Consider the following 18,719-nt stretch of genomic DNA (forward strand, 5'->3'; position numbering starts at 1 on the left):
ATGAAAGACTTACTGTAGCTACTGCAGGCACACGTGGAGACAAATTGGGCCTATATTTCCTCTCACTTATGCTGCTGTAAACCAGATGCTTACTGGGCCAGCTCCCCAGGTGTGCCAGAACTGAGCTCTGCACACCTGAGGAGTAGAGGTGGGTGACAGGTGGCTTCCTGCTACCTTCCTACATGACCTTTCCAAATCCTGGAGTCTGCCAGTGGCCACAATGGTCTTCTTCAATGCAAGCTAGAGCTGCCGTCTGTCTCCCGTCCACCCTGATACATCCTTTAGCAGGGTGGGAGGTTGGCCCATAAGGCTGGTGAGACAAGCTGAGCAACCCTCAGCTTCTGCACAGTCCAGAAGAGATTTAGGAGAAGCTCCTAAGAGGTTTTTGTCTCAGTGTGCTCCGTCTGTAAACTCCTAGATCTGTAAAGGGAAGAAGAAAGTAACTTAAGTGACGCCTATGTCCTGAGTGCTATCTAGGGCTACAGATGGGGCAGGAGGGTTTGAATCTGGGACCTTCAGCGCCAAAAGCATGAGCTGCAACAACTTGAGCTTAACTGTGGCTGTGACAGAGTCGTCTCCCTTTGCAGACTGGAACTCTCATTTACCTGTGGTTCTCTACTAGCCGTCTTCACAGGAAGGAATCTTTGAATAGTACAAATTTTACTAGCCATTAGATCAGAGGAGACGTTTCCTCTCTTTCCCACACTGACTATACCTCAAGAGCAAATCCCTGTAACTTGCTTATTTTGGTCTCAGATGAGATGCAGAAAAATCCTGCTCCCAGACATTTTGCCTTTATTAAAATAATCTTGTTTCGCTCTCATTTTCCTAGCTCAGATTTCATTTATTTTAAGTGTTATCTATTTGAAGTAGGCTGGATCAAAAAGGCCTCCATATCAATCAGCGAACTTGATTTCTTTAGCAGACTTCCAGTGCTGTGGATTTAACTTCTTGCCCTTTGAATACAGTTTCTGAGCTCTTTTGTTGATATTTATAATAGAATCCAAATTGCAATAAATAAAAGTAGCAGTCTACAGTTGACAGGCTGCTGCTGATACTATCAGCTCAGCATAGACTTGTTGGAAGGATATTTCACAATTTAGGAAATATATATAGTGTTCTGAAAATCAGATCCACACAGTGCAAGTCAGACAACTAGCAAATTGAGCAAATGTATAGAACAAAACCACAGAGACTAAGCAAATAAAATTCTAAATAGAAAACCAAAGAGGTAGCTAGTAAAAGTACTTTAGGGGATACATTTGATACAGAATATTGTCAGTCTTATTCATTCAAATATCATGAGATTTTAACAAATAATGGATGGATTATTTGCAATGTATTTTTGAGCCTTTATGGTTTGTATAATTAAGCTTCTTTCTTCAACCACAAGAATAAGAAATTTCCTTTTAAAAAGGAAATTAAATCTAAGATTTTTACATAAGATGACTCCAGGAGCTGAAGCTTTAAGAAAATCACCAGAGATTGCAAGATAAAATGTGAGTCTAGGAGAGTTGGCTGCACTGCTGAGTATCATTACCCTGGATGCCTGTTGCTTTTCTAACAACAGAATTTGAGGTCAACTGCTGCTGCTGAAGAACAAAGTCTTGGTCTATTCCGTTCTTCAATTTGGACTTCCCTGTTCTGGCACTCTTGGGACCTGGCCGGCCCTGAGCTAGGAAGTTTGCCAGACCAGAGGAAGTCAACGCTGGATCCTTTGTTGCTCACCTTCTGGATTTCTCCCAATTACCAGCATTCCCTGCTGGCAGCTGGCTCCCGCTCCCAAGCTTCTCTCCTGGCTACTGGTCCCACTGCCACTGGCCCAGAAGGGCTCCCAGCCCCTGCAGGACTCCCGCCCTCAATACAGTAATTCCTCATTTAACACTATAGATATGTTTCAGAAAATGATTGTATTAAGTGAAAACGTGTTATGCAGGGTCAATTTTCCCATTGAAAATAATGGAAAAAGTGGGGGTTGTGTTTCAAGCGGTGGTGTCTGTTGGGACCGGGACATAAGGTTGGGGGAGAAAGGGGACTGGGTTACAGCAGGGAGGAGAGGTGTTTGGCTCTGGGGAAGAGAAGGAGAAGAGAGGGGAGTGGGATTGAGTTGGGAGAATGCCCCTATGACGGGTCTGCCGGGACCCGCAATGCGTCCGGCGAGGGGGAGTCAGTGGGGAACGTCGCGGCAAGCGGCGAACCCTCCACTGCTTTGCAGGGTGGTGGGGGAAGCCCTGCGCAGCCACTAGCGACCGGCCAGCTGGGGAAACCCAGCCGCCAGCCTGCAAGCGAGGGCAGAGGAGAGGGGGCAAGGCGTCCGGCAAGGGAGAGTCAGTGGGGAACGGCGCGGCAAGCGGCGAACCCTCCACTGCTTTGCAGGGAGGCAGGGGAAGCCCTGTGCAGCCGCCAGCAATGGTTCAACTGGGGAAATCGTGTTATTTCGGGGACGGTCGTGTAATTCAAAAAACGTTTCCTAAAAAAAAAATTGTGCTATTGCGAAAACGTGTTAAGCAGGCACGTGTTAAATGAGGAATTACTGTACCGCTGGCCCAGCAAGACACCCAGCCACTGGCCCTCCTGCCACCAGTCTTCTGGCTGCTGGTGCTGTCTGGTCCAGGAACTTCTGTGGTCCTGACAGGCCATTGATGTTCCCAGACCCGTGAGTCCTGGTTTAGAGAGGTTCAACCTATATTTTGTTTAGACTCTCACAGCAGTGAATGGCTTTAAACAGTGTTAGAAGTAATAACTTTAGGTATTAATAGAGAAATTCCAATCTGGATAATTCAGGTGGATTTAAGAATGAATTTCACCACTATGTTGACATTCTCTTTCCTTTTAATTTAATTTTTTTTAAAAGCGCAGAGTACCACGGATAAATTGATACACGTTTCAGTACAAGCAATTCTCTTGAAACCTGGAACAGTTAAGCCTTAAATGTTTACATACCCCATAGTACAAGCAACCTGGAACATTTCATCTATAATGTCAGATAAAGGGCTTTTTTGACATAAGTTTTTAATGAAACTGGGAATTTTTATGACATTTCTTTCACTGGAAAATGCTAATTCATCAAATCTGTTTCTCAGCTCTAGGATAAATACCTGGAGCGGAAAGAAAGAAGTGAGCTTCTGACCCACCACAGGATAGACTATAGATTGGCGCTGGTGCATTCACCTGAAATGTCGATGAGCCATGTTGCTCTGCCTAATTTGGCAGACTTGATCTGGGTCTTTCACATCCCAGATGAATGCCTGGATCACTGGGCCATTAGCTGTTCTGGTGTGGTTGTCTCTCTTTTTCATTCGAACTTTCAGAAGGTCTGTTTTTCATTCTGCTGCCAAACTAAAACAAGTTTGAGAACCTCGATATTTTTTTGCAAACCAGAATTCTTGTTTTCTGGCCAGCGCTAGCCTTACATTATCATAAGTGACACTGAAATTTGACCTGTAATGTAACAGTTTAGAAATTATGGTTTATACATGTCTCCTTCCATGTCTGAGAAACAAGAAAAAAATTATATTAACAATGGAGTCTAGCAATTAAGCCTCCAAATCTTACTAATTTCCTGTGCTTCATACTCACAAAATGCCTCCATTGTTGGTTCCCAGTTACCTAACGTCAGCTACTTGCTTCTGCAACAGAATTATGTGATTAGCTTGTGAATAAAGGTACTACAAAAACAAACATATTAAACTAATGAGTTTACTGTAAATCAGTCACAACAGATCATTGGCTCTGATTAGAGCTAGGGCAAAAACCTGCCAAACTAATAGTTTCTAGTCAAAACATCAGCATATTAACATTTTAATGGAATAAACCAGAATATCTCTAATTTAAATCTGTAATTTTGCAATCAGGAAGCAGACTTGAATTGTTTTTAGTAATGAGAATATCTGAAAAATATCTACTATGTTACTACATAATTAGAGAACTGTATGTTGAGCCTTCCCAGGGGAAGACCTGCAGGAAAGGGGGAAGGGAGAGAAAAAAACTCTGCAAGATTTTCCTTGTGGTGTTTCCTTTAAAATCTTCTGTTGTTCATATGGGAAGGAAGGGGGACAAAGTTTGCATGCCCTTTCCCCCCACAGGGAAAGTGGGGGGATTCAGCCCCCCAAAAATGTGAATTTCTTAACATCCATACAGATATAGAAGCAATGTTCAGATGAACAAGTATAGCCATGCAGAAGCCCTCGACTTTTGCAGCCCATGTTGCCAGGAGGGATGATTCACATAGCTCCATCTATTCAGGAATGCCAGAACAGTAGTAGGGGTGCTAAAGGTCAGTGAACCTGTGTAAACCCTGTATATAAAGGACACCAGAGGCCAGCACCCGTGCTCTGCTAGTTCAAGCATCTCTGGATGCTGCAAAAGTTAGTTGACTTGCAAAGTATCTTCCAAAAATTTAGGAACTTGGAGTTCTTTCCATACTGGCAGTCTCGGGTCTAAATGCAAGATATTTTTTCTGCACGTGGAGCTGAGGGAGTATCATCCATCCCTGAAATGGTATTCATTCAGTGCATTTTAGACATAATTAAAATGGCACTGGGCCCTTGGATTTGATAGAGAAACTTGTCTCACGTTATTTGTATCCATCCACACTTTGTACTGCTGATACTTGCAGACTTTCAGTTGGTTTTAAATACATCTTTTCCCTCACAGCTTGCCAAAAGTCTTTTATGATGTCCTGACTAATCCTAAACTGGAGACTCAAGAACATAATATGCAGAGCTATATAACTATATAGAACGAGGAGCAGCTGTAGGCACTTTGTGTCTGGACTTGTTTGATGAAATCTCTGCCATCTTTTATCCAGATGCATATTGCTATGATTAGTTCCAGTTTATATGGAATTTCCATATTCCCGATTGCCCCATGTGTACATTTTAGTGTACCTATAGATATTATTTACAGCTTTCATAAGTGTTGACTAGGGCTACCTCAGTGAGCTAGATGTGCAGGTTGGGTCCATATAAGGAGCTACAGGGGGAAGGGAGGTGGCTAAGTGCGGGCACAGAGACACACAGTGATGGAGAAGGGATGAGGGACTGAGTGGGGGAATGGAGACACGTGGGGTCAGGGGTAGGGGGTACAGGGCCACATAGCTTTGGAGGAAGTAGGTATCTGAGTAGAAGTGGAGGAACTCCTGTGGAGAGGGGATGCAAGGACACATATGCGTGCAGGAGCATAGAGACATACAAAGCTGTGCCTGACTGAATAGGAGAGGCTAGAGGTCAGCCAGAGTCTGCATGAGGGAAGCTCCCTAACCATCTCTGTCCAGCCCCCAGAAAAACCTGGGCTCCTTCCCAGCAATTTACTACCTTTTCCCTCAGCTCCTCCATTACCCCACGCTCCCCCAAGCCTTTGTACTGTTTCTGAGGGGGGGAAGAAATGTGGTTCTGAATTGTACTTTAAATGTATTATTACTCAGAGTTCTGCATTAATATGCCTACCGAGGAATCTATTTGCCAAAATCTTTTCTGAATCTTTTTTGTTGTCTAGGAATTTTGAAATAAATGACCCAAAATAATTGAAACTAGTATGATTTATATTGTTTTATATTGAAAAATAATATTTGAAGTTTTAAAATATTGCACACAGAATTTTTAATGTTTGTTGCAGAATTTTTAACTAAGTGCAGAAAGAGCGTGAAGGGAACTAATGTTTCAAATGTTCAGACTACATTGTATTCTGAAAACATCACAGCTATTATTTACCTATAAAAGAAGTATGCTTTGTTGTTTTAAGTTAACTTTCAGTGAAAACTGGTATGTTTTAATTGGATCCTACTAGTACAGAAGCAACAATGTTGTTATTTTATTACTATATTTTTCAACAGTGTCTTGTGTATATATATATTATTTAAATCTAATGCCTTTTGGTACAAATTAGAGAACAGGAACAAAGCTGCATTAGCATACGTACATTGTAGGCTGAACAATTTAAAGGTTAACAAAATATATCTCCAAAACAGGAAATATTAGAAATGAACTAGGTGTTTGTAGTTATAGCTGTGGGAAAAGTATTAATATGTAATCTACCTTCCCTTTTTTTCTAGAGACTCTTGTTTATTCTATTCCTCTTGCCAGTGCTCAGTTTTGCATTTTGAAGGGACTGAGTGTTCAAAAAGCTTGCATAACAGTTACAATTTTTTCTTGCCAAATTGTCAGTACTCACACAAGTAGTTCCATTGATTTCCGGTTGCTCATTAATGGCATGATATAACCTATAGATTGTCTAGATAAGTTCTTACTTATTTGCCATCACTTGTCATGATCTTTTTGTCTGCATTTGTGCTAGTTCTTGTATGTGATATCCATGTGTATGCGGTGACTGCATTTTTAGAAATGTTTCTGCAAACATGCATCTTATTCATGGGTGACATAACTGGTGAGTAAGTGTGTGCAGTTTACCCTCCTTTGCATGCACATTATGGGAATGTAGTCCTGTAGGTTTAGAATGAAAGCTCTTCCTTCACTAGTTAAGACATGACTGGATAGTGAGTTGCTTGAAGCCCCAACCTTTGTTAAAAGCATTTTGGGATGAAAGTGAACTCCATTAAAAAATGTGACCAGCACCAGTTTGTGAGTAGAACAGCTGGTCCTGGCCAATATTGGAGGGACCATGATGGACTAGATAGACATCTGTGCTCTTATGTGAATGATGTGAGACTCTGCTCTTCAGCTAATTGGGGAATGGGAAGGTCTAACTTAGTTAATGAAATTATTCAATCGTTGAAAGCAAGTGCTAAAGTTTCAGGTCTGGAAATACAGATTTTTCAGTCCCAATAGGAATATGTTTATTGGAGACAAGAATAATTCTGATTTCTAAAGATGCCAAACCAAACGGGTGGGAGGGGAGAGAATGAGCAGATGCACAGCTTACTCAAAGGAAATGATAAGCAGAAACAATCCTGTTTTATTCCCCTGTGGTTACATGTGGTTTCAGAAGACAGAGATCCCTATGGTAAGCTGAGCTAGTTTATCATTGCCTCTGCCAAACCTGCTCCCTATTACATATGACTGGCTCTCTGTTGCACACACACATATGCACGACTTAGTTCTTAACAGTTGGGAGAAATTAAGTGCATATCTTCAAGCTGAAAAAAATCAGCCTTGATTTAATTAATTTCAGTGAAGCTAAACCACTTTTCCACAGCTGACTCTCAGACCTCCATTTTCCTTCTCTTCTACAATTACAATGGCTTGTAGTCACAAAGGACTTTGTTCTATTTTCCGGTTATATCTGATTCAGTTGTTTGGAGCAGCTTTAATCAGTGTTAACCTTTGGGAATAAAATCTAAAAAACTGCTCAGTTAAGATGGCAGCAGCAAATCATGTAGACCAAAAATGGAAACTAATCCTTATTCTGTTATGCTCCCTAATCATCCAGTAGGCCAAAATGACTCTCAGCAATTATGCAATGAGATTATTATTGTACAGTAGGCTCTTAAGACAGTAGTCAGAATTCACAATTCAATTATTAAATACATGAATGTATTTAGCTCTTCTCTGGTGGCTAAGGATCTTGCCTTGGCAAATTATTGTATGAAAAGCTGATTATTGTGAAGGCCACTGAGTCCATTCAAAGATTATAAATGGGATGTATTAAAATTAGTCTGGGATATTCCTCTTGTTTTGGGGGAGATTCACCAACTGATAGACAGTAATGTAGAGATGTCTTATCCCCTAACTACCTGTTTCTGTGTGCTATTAAGGTATTGTTCCTGACTTATGAAGCCTTAAGTGGTTTGGCTACCGATCACTTCTTCAATAGGCTTTTCTCTGTGGGCAATACACAACATCTGGGATTGTCTAAGATGCTCCTACTGACAGTCCTGCTGGTTTGTTCATGAGGGGATGTGAGGCATTTTTAAAGAAGGAAACTTCCCATTTCAGTTCATTTTGTCACATGGTTCTTCCTGGCTTTCCAAACCAGGAGGGACAAATTGCTAGGAGCAAGATAATAATTTAGTGGTGTAGTCATTTTAAAACTATAGAATCATAGACTAAATAGGTTTGTAGTCCAGTCCCCTGCACTCGTGGTAGGACACTCGTTCTAGACCATCCCTGAAAGGTGTTTATCTAACCTGCTCTTAAAAATCTCTAATGATGGAGATTCTGCAACCTCCCTAGGCAATTTGTCGCAGTGCTTAACTACCCTGACAGTTAGGAAGCTTTTCCTAATGTCCAACCTTGCTACAGTTCAAGCCCAGAGGTTAAGCAGAACAATTTTTCTCCTTTCTCCTTTTATCAACCTTTTATGTACTTGAAAACTATTATTGTGTCCCCTCTCAGTCTTCTCTTTTCCAGTCTAAACAAACTCAATTTTTTCAGTCTTCCTTCATAGGTCATATTTTCTAGACCTTTAATCATTTTTGTTGCCAGGTCTGCCGATGGAGGGTTAAAGGGCCTGGGGCTCACAGTCTTTGAAATCGTCACTTAAGGAGCATGCAGCGTGCTTTGGTAGTACTTCGGGCTGCCTGGGGTATGTGCCATGTGCTCCGAGTGGTGCTGAGGGCTGCCTGAGGAAGGCTAACTCCACCCCTTGCACCTGAGGCCCTGCTCCTTCAGGGGGCACAAAGCCAGTTCCACCCAACCTTGACCAGGGGCCCGGTGAGTTTGTCAGCCTCACTGTTTGCTGATCTTCTCTGGACTGTCTCCAATTTGTTCACATCTTTCCTGAAATGTGGTGCCCAGAACTGGACAAAATACTTCAATTGAGGCCTAATCAACAGAGTAGACGAAGAATTGTTTATTTTGTAATGCTTACAACACTCCTTCTAATACTTCCCAGAATGATTTTTGTACAGTGTTGACTCATATTTAGCTTGTGATCCACTATGACCTGCACATGCCTTTCTGCAGTATTCCTTTCTAGTTCTATCTGGGTTGTATTTCCCTAGTTTGTGAGAAGATCATGCAAGAAAGCTTCAAAAGCCTGACTAAAGTCAATATATACCACATTTATTGCTTCCACTTATTCACAATGCTTGTTATTCTGTCAAAGAAAGCTGGTAGGTTTATTTTACGTTATTTGTTCATGACAAATGCATGCTGTTACTTATCACTTTATTATCTTCTAGGTATCTGCAAACTGATTGCTTAATTATTTGCTCCATTATCTTTGAAGATATTGAAGTTAAACTGACTGGTCTGTAATTCTCCTCCATGTCTTTATTCCCCTTTTTTTATATATTGGCACTGTATTTGCCAATCAAGTCCTCTAGAATCAAACCTATCTTCCATGACTTTGAAGATATTCACTGATGGCCCTGCTATCTCCTCAATCAGCTCCTTGAGTATTGTAGGATGTATCTCATCAGGCCCTAGTGGCTTGAAAACACCTAACTTGTTTAAGTAATTTTTAACTTGTTCTTTCCCTATTTTATAGGGTTGCCAGGAGTCCTGTATTGACCCATAAATTTATGTATTTATTTATTTTTGCTTAATAACTGCTGTCGGGGTCCTTTTTTTTTTTTTTCCTGAACAACTTTGGTGTCCCCCCCCCTTTTTTTTTTTTTTACTCAATAGAATTTTTTTCCCAGTGTTTTTTTTTGGGGGGGAGGGGTTGTGGTATTTTTGGTTAAACCATCTGGCAACCCTACTATTTTAATCTCTGCTCCTATCTCATCTTCTCTGTCATTCATTAAGTTAAATGTCCAATTGCTACTATACTTTTTGGTGAAAATTGAAGCAATAACGTCATGTAGCACTTCTGCCATGTCTGTATTTTCTGTTACTATTTTTCCCCCCTCGTTGAGTAACAGGCCTATCCTGTCCTTGGTTTTCCTCTTCCTTTGTATTTGTTAAATGTAAGGGTAACAATTAAACATTCTTCTTTTGTAATCTGACCTAAGTAACCATTTTTGTAGGATTCTTTTTTGAGCTTCACGTCACTGAAGATCTTCTGGTTTACCATCTTTCCTATATAGTGGGCTTAGTTTGCTCTTGTACCCTTAATAATGTCTCTTGAAAAAACTGTCAACTCTCTAGAACTGTTTTTTTCCTTTACACTTGCTTCCTGAGGGATTTTACGAACCAACTCCTGCGTTTGTTAAAATCTGCCTTCTTGAAATCCATTGTCTTTATTGTGCTATTTTCCCTCCTGCCATTCCTTAGAATCATGAACGCTTACCATTTCATGATCACTTTCACCAAAACTGACTTCCACTTTCAAAATTTCCACTGGTTTCTTCCTGTTTGTCAAAATCAGATCTAAAACAGTGTCTTTCTAGTGTCTTTCTCCACCTGCTGAAATAAAACATTTTCTCCTATACATTTTAAGACCTTGTTGGATAATCTGTGCCCTGATATGATGTTTGCCCAACAGATGTCTGTGTAGTTGAAGTCCCCTATCACCACCATGTCCTGTACTTTGCATTTTTTTATATATATATAAAAAGTCTCATCTACCTCCACTTCATGTTGAGGTGGTATATAGTAGACCTCCTACCATGGCATTAACTCGTTTTTTTGCTTTTATCCTTATCCAGAGACTTTAAATATGTGTGTCTCATAGTTCCATCTCAACCCAATCCAAGTATACAATTTTTTTATATATAAGTCTACACCCCTTCCCTTTTCTCCCTGCCTGTCTTTCCTGAGCAACAATATCCTTCTGTACCAATATTCCAGCCATGTGTATTACCCTACCAAGTTTCTGTGATGCTGACAGTGTCCCAGTTGTGTTTATTAACTAGCACTTCTCGTTCTTCCTGCTTATTCCCCATACTTCCCACATTAGAATGCAGGCATCTAAAATACTGATTTGATTTCTCCCCATGTTCTTTTTTTACTTCCCCTATCTCTGCTATAATGGCCCCCAGATTCTGACCCTTGTTCCACTTTGCCATGTTTTTGACCTCTGGGCTTTTTGTTTCCTACCTCTATCAAACCAAAAGCCCTCTTCACTTAGGCTACGTCTACACTGGCCCCTTTTCCGGAAGGGGCATGTAAATTTCACCTATCGTAGTAGGGAAATGCGCGGGGGATTTAAATATCCCCCGCGGCATTTAAATAAAAATGTCCGCCGCTTTTTTCCGGCTTTTAAAAAAGCCGGAAAAGAGCGTCTACACTGGCCCCGATCCTCCGGAAAAAGCGCCCTTTTCCGGAGGCTCTTATTCCTACTTCAAAGTAGGAATAAGAGCCTCCGGAAAAGGGCGCTTTTTCCGGAGGATCGGGGCCAGTGTAGACGCTCTTTTCCGGCTTTTTTAAAAGCCGGAAAAAAGCGGCGGACATTTTTATTTAAATGCCGCGGGGGATATTTAAATCCCCCGCGCATTTCCCTACTATGACTCATGAAATTTACATGCCCCTTCCGGAAAAGGGGCCAGTGTAGACGAGCCCTTAGGGTATGTCTACACATTAAAGTTAATTCGAAATAAAAGCCGTTATTTCGAATTAACTTTAATAGTGTCTACACAGGCAAACCGCTATTTTGAATTAAGTTTGAAATAGTGGGGCGCTTAATTCGAATTTGGTAAACCTCATTCTACGAGGAGTAACACCAAACTCGAATAAGCTAATTCGAAATAAGCGCTGTGTAGACACTTATTTCGAAATAGGGGGCCTCCAGCCTTCCCAGGGTACCCTGGTGGCCACTCCAGCCTCAAGCAAGAACACTCCTCTCCATCTCCCGCCCTCCGCAGAGCCCTTAAAGAGGAAGACTATGGCCACAGTGCCAGCTCCAAGCCTGCCGGCCCAAAGCCAGCAGTCACTGCCCCTGACCCAGTGGCCCCAAAACATGAGCCAGCAAGCCACTGGCAGCCACCCCTCCACCACCCCCCAGGAGCAGTCTGCCAGCTCCCAGGAGCCTGTCAGGGCCCGGAGAAGGCAGGCACCTTCCTGGTCCAGGGCAAAGATCAGGGTGGACCTTACTCAGGTTTTGAGGGAGGATGCCTCCAACGTCCATGATCTCTGTACTAGATGAAGGAACGTGGCCGTCTATGGCAGGATAGCTGCCAGCCTGGCCACCAAAGGCCACATGCGATCGCAGGAGCAGGTTCGCATGAAAATCAAGGTGGATGATTTTCATGATTTTATAGACCTCTATTATATCATATCATATACCATATCATATCAAAGATGTGGGCGTACCATGGATTTATATAAGGGCAGCAATAAGATATTCTCCATCTTATTCTCTATCCCTTTTTTAATGATTCCTAACATCCTGTTTGCTTTTTTGACTGCTACTGCACATTGCGTGGACGTCTTCAGAGAACTATCCATGATGACTCCAAGATCTCTTTACTGATTAATTGTAGCTAAATTAGCCCCCATCATACTGTATGTATAGTTGGGGTTATTTTTTCCAATGTGCATTACTTTACATTTATCCACATCAAATTTTATTTGCCTTTTTGTTGCTCAATCACTTAGTTTCGTGGGATCTTTTTGAAGTTCTTCAAAGTCTGTCTGGATTCTGAATTGGATTTTCCTAGAGCTTGGAGATGTTAAGATTTGAGGTTTCTGACTAGGGAATTTTAACATTGCATTTTTATTTTTATTAAAGATCAGGTCTTTGCTATCATACAGTTGTAGTGGAGTCAGAGCAGCGAAGTCAAAAGATGGGCCCCAACTTAGATTCCAGATCCAAACAGTCCCAAACTTTGGAAACATTTGGGGCCTATTTGGTATGACACACTCTACTGTAATGTCCAATCTCCAAAACCTTGTCCTTTTTAACTTAGATTGACATCAGCTCATTTAGAGAGAGAGAAGAAATCCTAAAGCCGCGATTCTCAAACTTTAGGGGTAGGACCCCAGAGTGGGCCGTGATCCTGTTTTAATGAGTTCTCCAGGACTGGCTTAGACTTGATGGGGTCCGAGAATGGAACATAGGTTCCACTGCCTGGAGCCATAGCTGAAGCCCAAGCTTACAGGCTCCCAGCTGGGGCTGAACATTTGGGTTTGGGTTTCGTCTCCTTCCCCAGGGGCGATGGGGCTCAGGTAGGCTCAGGCTTTGGTCCCCCTTCCTGGGATCATGTAATAATTTTTGTTCTCAGAACGGGGTTGCAGTGCAATGAAATTTGAGAACCCCCTGGCCCTACAGCATGGCTTAGCGTAGACTACAAATATCAAGGTGTCTACCACTGCTTCTGAAAGATCCTCCTGTAGCTAGTCTGACCCACAGCTCCCATTTTGCTGTGATGCTCAGCCCCTGCTAGTGCAGCCGCAAAGGGGGTGATGCCCGGACAGCAAGGAGATGAGTTTATTTAACACCTCTGCAGTGGAGACCTAGTTTTTATTTAAAACTACCTACCCATTATGACAGAGGATGTCACAAACTTCCTGCCTTGCGCTGAATGCAGCCGCCTCTGCCAGGTGCAGTGAGTGCAAGTTTCATGCCTCTCTAGACATAAATTATTCAGGGTTCGAATGTTCAGCTCAGAATTGTCCAACTCTGTTGGGGAAGTTATTGTGGTACTTGAAAATTGGTTCTAATAGGCCACATCAAGTCTTTAATTGCCTTTTGAAATTTCAACTGTTTTGTGTAATTCTATAGGATAATCTTGCTCCCAACAAGAATGATATTCAGTTCCATAAACTTAGCTCTTCTAATTCAGGTCACGTTTAGAATGTGCTTTAAAATGTTTTCCATATGCCAGCTTGCCTACAAAGATGCATTAATACACACTGTGCTTCAGCAGAGCTTGAATTTACTTCAATGTGAACTTAGCTGCTCATCCGATAAATAAACAAAAAAAACATAGTTGGAGGGAACTGACTGTACTCCCTCTACATGTGGTTTGGAGAAGAACCCGAAGTGCTTTGTTATGAACAGTCTTTCTGAAACTTCTCCTGTAGTGGCATATAAAGTATTTTCACTAACCACATATACTCTGTGTGTGTTCAGTGCGACAGTATATGTTAAGTCTTAGATGGCTAAACTTTCATAAGCTTTGTTATTGTTTTTGACTAAACAAATTGAAGAACTACTGCAAGCAAAGCAGAGTCATGAGCACTCTAGGTCTGTGTCACTACTATACAAGTCTAGAAAAACAGGCCTCTGAGGCTACATCTAGACTGCAAGCCTCTTTTAGAAGAGGCTTTTTTGAAAGATACTTTCGACATCAGACATCTTCACAAGGAAAAAACAGTTGCTTTTCATTTCAGCCTACCTGGACATAGTCTTAACAACCTTACTACAGTAAAACTCCATTGGTCCGGCATCTGACGGTCCGGCACTCCTGATGGTCCAGCACCATCAGGAACCCGGAAGTGCTCCGCAGCCGGACCATTGGAGCTGCTCTGCCTCCAGCTTCCCCTATTCAGCCGCTGCTAAAACTGACCAGCGGCTGAATCGGGGAAGCCGGAGGCAGAGCAGCTGGGGCGCTGCAGGGTAGGTCCCCTAGCGCTGCCCCTGGGGGCTGCGGGACCAACCCGGCAGCACCCCAGGCGTCCCCGATTCAGCCGCTGCTGAAATTGACCAGCGGCTGATTCCGGGAAGCCTGGGGCAGAGCTGCTCTGCCTCAGGCTTCCTGGAGTCAGCTCTTGGTCAATTTCAGCAGCAACTGACTTGGGGACGCTTGGGGCAGAGCAGCTGGGGTGCTGCTGGGTTGGTCCCTCACCGCTACTCCTCGGCGCTACTGGATCAAACTGGCAGCATCCCAGCTGCGCTGCCCCAGGCGTCCCCAAGTCAGCTGCTTCTGAAATTGACCAGTGGCTGACTCAGGGAAGCCCGTGGCAGAGCTGCTCTGCCTCAGGCTTCCTGGAGTCAGCTCTTGGTCAATTTCAGCAGCAGCTGAATCGGGGACGCCTGGAGTGCTGCCGGGTTGGTCCCTCACCGCTGCTCCTCGGCGCTACTGGATCAAACCGGCAGCACCCCAGCTGCTCTGCCCCAAGCGTCCCCAAGTCAGCCGCTGCTGAAATTGACCAAGAGCTGACTCCAGGAAGCCCAGGGCAGAGCAGCTCTGCTTCGGGCTTCCTGGAGTCAGCTGCTGATCAGTATCAGCAACGGCTGACTTGGGGACGCCTGAGGCAGAGCAGCTGGAGTGCTGCCGGGTTGATCCAGTAGCGCCAAGGAGCGGCGCTGCGGGACCAACCCAGCAGCACCCCAGCTGCTCTGCCCAGGCGTCCCCAAGAGCAGCTAGGGTGCTGCCTGGTTGGTCTCGCCGCGCAAAGGGTCGGCGTTACCCCGACCAACCCGGCAGCACTCCAGCTGCTCTGCCCCAGGCGTCTCCGATTCAGCCGCTGCTGGTCAGTTTCAGCAGCGGCTGAATCAGGGACGCTTGGGGCAGAGCCGGACTATCGGAAGGGGGGGCTATGAGGGGTCTGGGGTGGCACCCCCCCCCCAGACCCCTCATAGCTCCCCCTTCCGATAGTCCGGCATATCTGATAATCTGGCACCCCCTGGGTCCCAAAGGTGCCGGATTATCGGAAGTTTACTGTACATGCATCTTACTTCAAAGAGACTTTAACACCAGACTACAGAGGGAAACTTCAGAACTTTCTTTCACCCTTAAATTTTAAACTTTACAAATGGGCCTTAACAAAGATTCTAATTACCTTAAGCATTACAAAGATAGCTTCCCACTTATTACCCCCATTTAGCCATTCATTAACTCAAATAACTATTCCCTCCCTCCCTCACCCTCACCCCACCTTCTGTATTAAATCTGATTTGTCAGTTTAATAATGTGTTCACTTTTTTCATTGTATTCCTTTGGTATATATGGTCATGCCAATTCTCTTCCAGAATATGATCTGAGGAATTGTGTCTGGCCCATGAAAGCTCATCACCTATTAAACCATCTTGTTAGTCTTTAAAGTGCTACATAGTTTTTCCTTTTGTTTTTGCAAGATCAGACTAACACACCTACCTCTCTATTATTATTCAACATGCTTATAAAACGCACACTGGACCTTTTTCAGGGAGAGAAAAGACAATATGCCACATTTACTGTAAATACAGCATATTCATTCTCACACTCATCCTACAGCTGGTGTTAGAGTTACCAGTCTTATTAGTGCTTGTGCCAGTCTAGTGGCCAGTTAGTCTGAGCATGAGGGCTACATCTACACTGCAATGCTATTTGGGATACAGGAGTATCCCAAAATAGCTATACCGTGTCTTCGCAGAAAGCCCGTTATTTTGGGCTGAGTAGACAGCGCCAAATGATGAAATAAGCTATATTAAAATAGCATTGAAATAAGATATGCAATTTACGTAGCTCAAATTGCATATCTTATTTCAAAGTATGGTACAGTGTAAATGCACCCAAGGAAGGAGCCAGGTTCTGTTGGCTGCAGTCTGATGCTCTGAGGTTGTCTTCACAGGACTAACCCAAAGCTTCATGGCTACATACCCTACTTTTAGGGGTTGTTGTAGTCTATGGGTTTTTGCAGTGTCATATTGTTATCTAATTGTTTTACCTCAAAGCTGCATCCATTGTTGTGCTCCATCAGTACTTTGTTGAATATCCTGGGAGTAACTGAAGCTGGTTTATCTCATTCACAGGTATATTCCCTTGCTTTAGAGCAGGGGTCTCCAAACTTTTCTGCCCGAGGGCCGCATTAACTATCAAACAGCAGTTCGGGGGCCGACTACACACTTGAGGTCCAAATAAAAAACAATCAAAACATGGATGTTGTTTTTAATTATTTATTTAATATTATTTTATTCAGTTATTATTTAATAACACATTGATACACTACACATGAACACCTGTATTAGTGTGAATGGTGAAATTGTTTCCTGGATGCCAAAATAGAGCCCAGCCCACTAGTGACCTCATGAGAGAGCTAGCCAATAGGATAAGAACGCACTGGCCAATAGGGAGCAATTGTCCACGCCAAGTCCCAACCCCTCTTGCTGTGAGGGACGCGCAGAGCCCGGGCTCGGCCGTCGGTCCGCAGGGCGTGTGGCCGTCTGTTGGCGGCTCTGATCCCCCGCACCTCCGTCTGGGGAGTCTCGCTGCCCAGGGCAAGGGCTGCGCGGGTCCAGAGTCCCTCCTCCGTCCCGCTGGCTCCTCCGGCTTCCCTCTCCTGGCTGCCTGCCCAAAAGAAAGTGAGTGCCGGCCGCCCCTGTCCTTCCGGCCCCTCCCCCTTTTGAGCCGGCACGCACGGGGCGTGCCGCTCACCCTGGCGTCCCTGCCCCTTCTCCTCCTGCGGCTGTGCGCCCTCGCTCCCCTCCCCGTGGGCTTTCCCCTGGGCTCCGCTGCGCTGCGCCGCTCGGCGCTTCTCCGGGGGAGGGGCTGTCAGTGTGGGGAGTTTCTTCCCCACCCCAGCTCCGCGGCGCTGCGCCGCTCGGCGCTTCTCCAGGGGAGGGGCTGTTAGTGCGGGGAGTTTCTTCCCCGTCACAGTCTCCACGGGCCGGATGAGAGGGCCTCGCAGGCCGCATCCGGCCCGCGGGCCGTAGTTTGGAGACCCCTGCTTTAGAGTAATCAATACTACCCCTCTTCAGCAATCCTGAATTTGACTGACACCTGAGTTCACACCTCTTTGTTAACCATTCTAGCCACCTGCTGCTAAAGTCTTCTGTCTCTTGTCTTCTCTTACACAAAGGATGGTTCATTTCAGAGGATGCAATTTCTTTTACAAAGGAACAAGCTGGATTTCTTATAGACTTTCAAAGTTAAAAAAATAATTTATCTGTAATTTTTTTCTAATTTCTACCTAATACAAAACATATATATATATATATATATATATGTTTTAATACCTAGCAGCTGCTATAAACCAAAGCTTATGAAATAAAATCTGTATAACCACCTAAAGCAAAACTATAAACTAAAGCCTATGCAACCACTAAGATGTGTCAGGTTTACAAGAGCCTACGAGAGACTGGCTGTTTGACATGACTCACCTATACTCCCCCCTCCCCACTCTCTGCCCTGAGCCCTCACAAGGGCCCAAGCAATGCCAGGTAAATCCTCTAGGGTATGTCTACACTACCCCGCTAGTTCGAACTAGGAGGGTAATGTAGGCATACCGCACTTGCAAATGAAGCCCGGGATTTGAATTTCCCGGGCTTCATTTGCATAAGCGGGGAGGTGTACCGGTAGTTCGGAATAGGAAGCCTAGTCCAAACTACCTAGTTCGAGTCCCGTGTAGCCGCGCTGCACGGGGTTCGAACCAGCGGGGTTTTAAAAATGGCGGCTCCCCGCTTATGCAAATGAAGCCCGGGAAATTCAAATCCCGGGCTTCATTTGCAAGTGCGGTATGCCTACATTACCCTCCTAGTTCGAACTAGGAGGGTAGTGTAGACATACCCCTAGTTACTTAATATTTGAAAGTGTTGTGTTAATGCTCAGTATTAAAGCTTCAATAAACCCACCCCTCATCTGTTTATAAATAAACATAAGCAAATGTGTTACTTGCTGTCATCCCTTGAATGTCAGAGTTCTTCTCAATAAATTACTGTCATCACTATTTAAAATTAAATTCCTATCAGTAGGAACAGGAACAGATAGGAACAGAGAAGTGGAAGAAATCCCATTCCCCAAGGCTTTATTTTGCAAAAAAAATGCCCCATGTTTTTACATTTTAAAATTTACAAAATGCAAATCCACCATTTTTGTCCTGTAAGAATGTTGGTCTTCGGCAAAAATCTTTAGCTGAGTTTGGCCTAAGTGCAGCATTAGGTTTACTTTATATGGTGTGTTTATCGTCCATGATGAGTGTTCCAGAATCTGTGGAATGAGATGCTTAGGGAACATTCCCCAAGGGATGAATCGTGCTTTCTCTTGCAGAAACAAGAGCCGTAAAATAGTGATGCTC

At 43.7% G+C, this 18,719-nt stretch overlaps 1 protein-coding gene across 4 annotated transcripts in view; it reads right to left on the bottom strand.

Annotated features, from left to right (window-relative positions):
* Positions 1-18,719, bottom strand: part of EDN3 (endothelin 3) — a 148,569-nt gene that overhangs the window by 15,647 nt on the left and 114,203 nt on the right. The window contains exon 1 of one of the 4 annotated variants that reach the window (XM_075901117.1): positions 14-1,108. The exons of the other annotated variants lie outside the window; for them this stretch is intronic. The gene's annotated coding sequence lies outside the window, so the exon portion shown is untranslated. Of the gene's footprint in view, positions 1-13; positions 1,109-18,719 lie in introns of those variants that run through there. 4 annotated transcript variants of the gene reach the window in all.

This window comes from Pelodiscus sinensis, chromosome 18 (genome assembly GCF_049634645.1).
Source record: "Pelodiscus sinensis isolate JC-2024 chromosome 18, ASM4963464v1, whole genome shotgun sequence".
Lineage (NCBI taxonomy): Eukaryota > Metazoa > Chordata > Testudines > Trionychidae > Pelodiscus > Pelodiscus sinensis.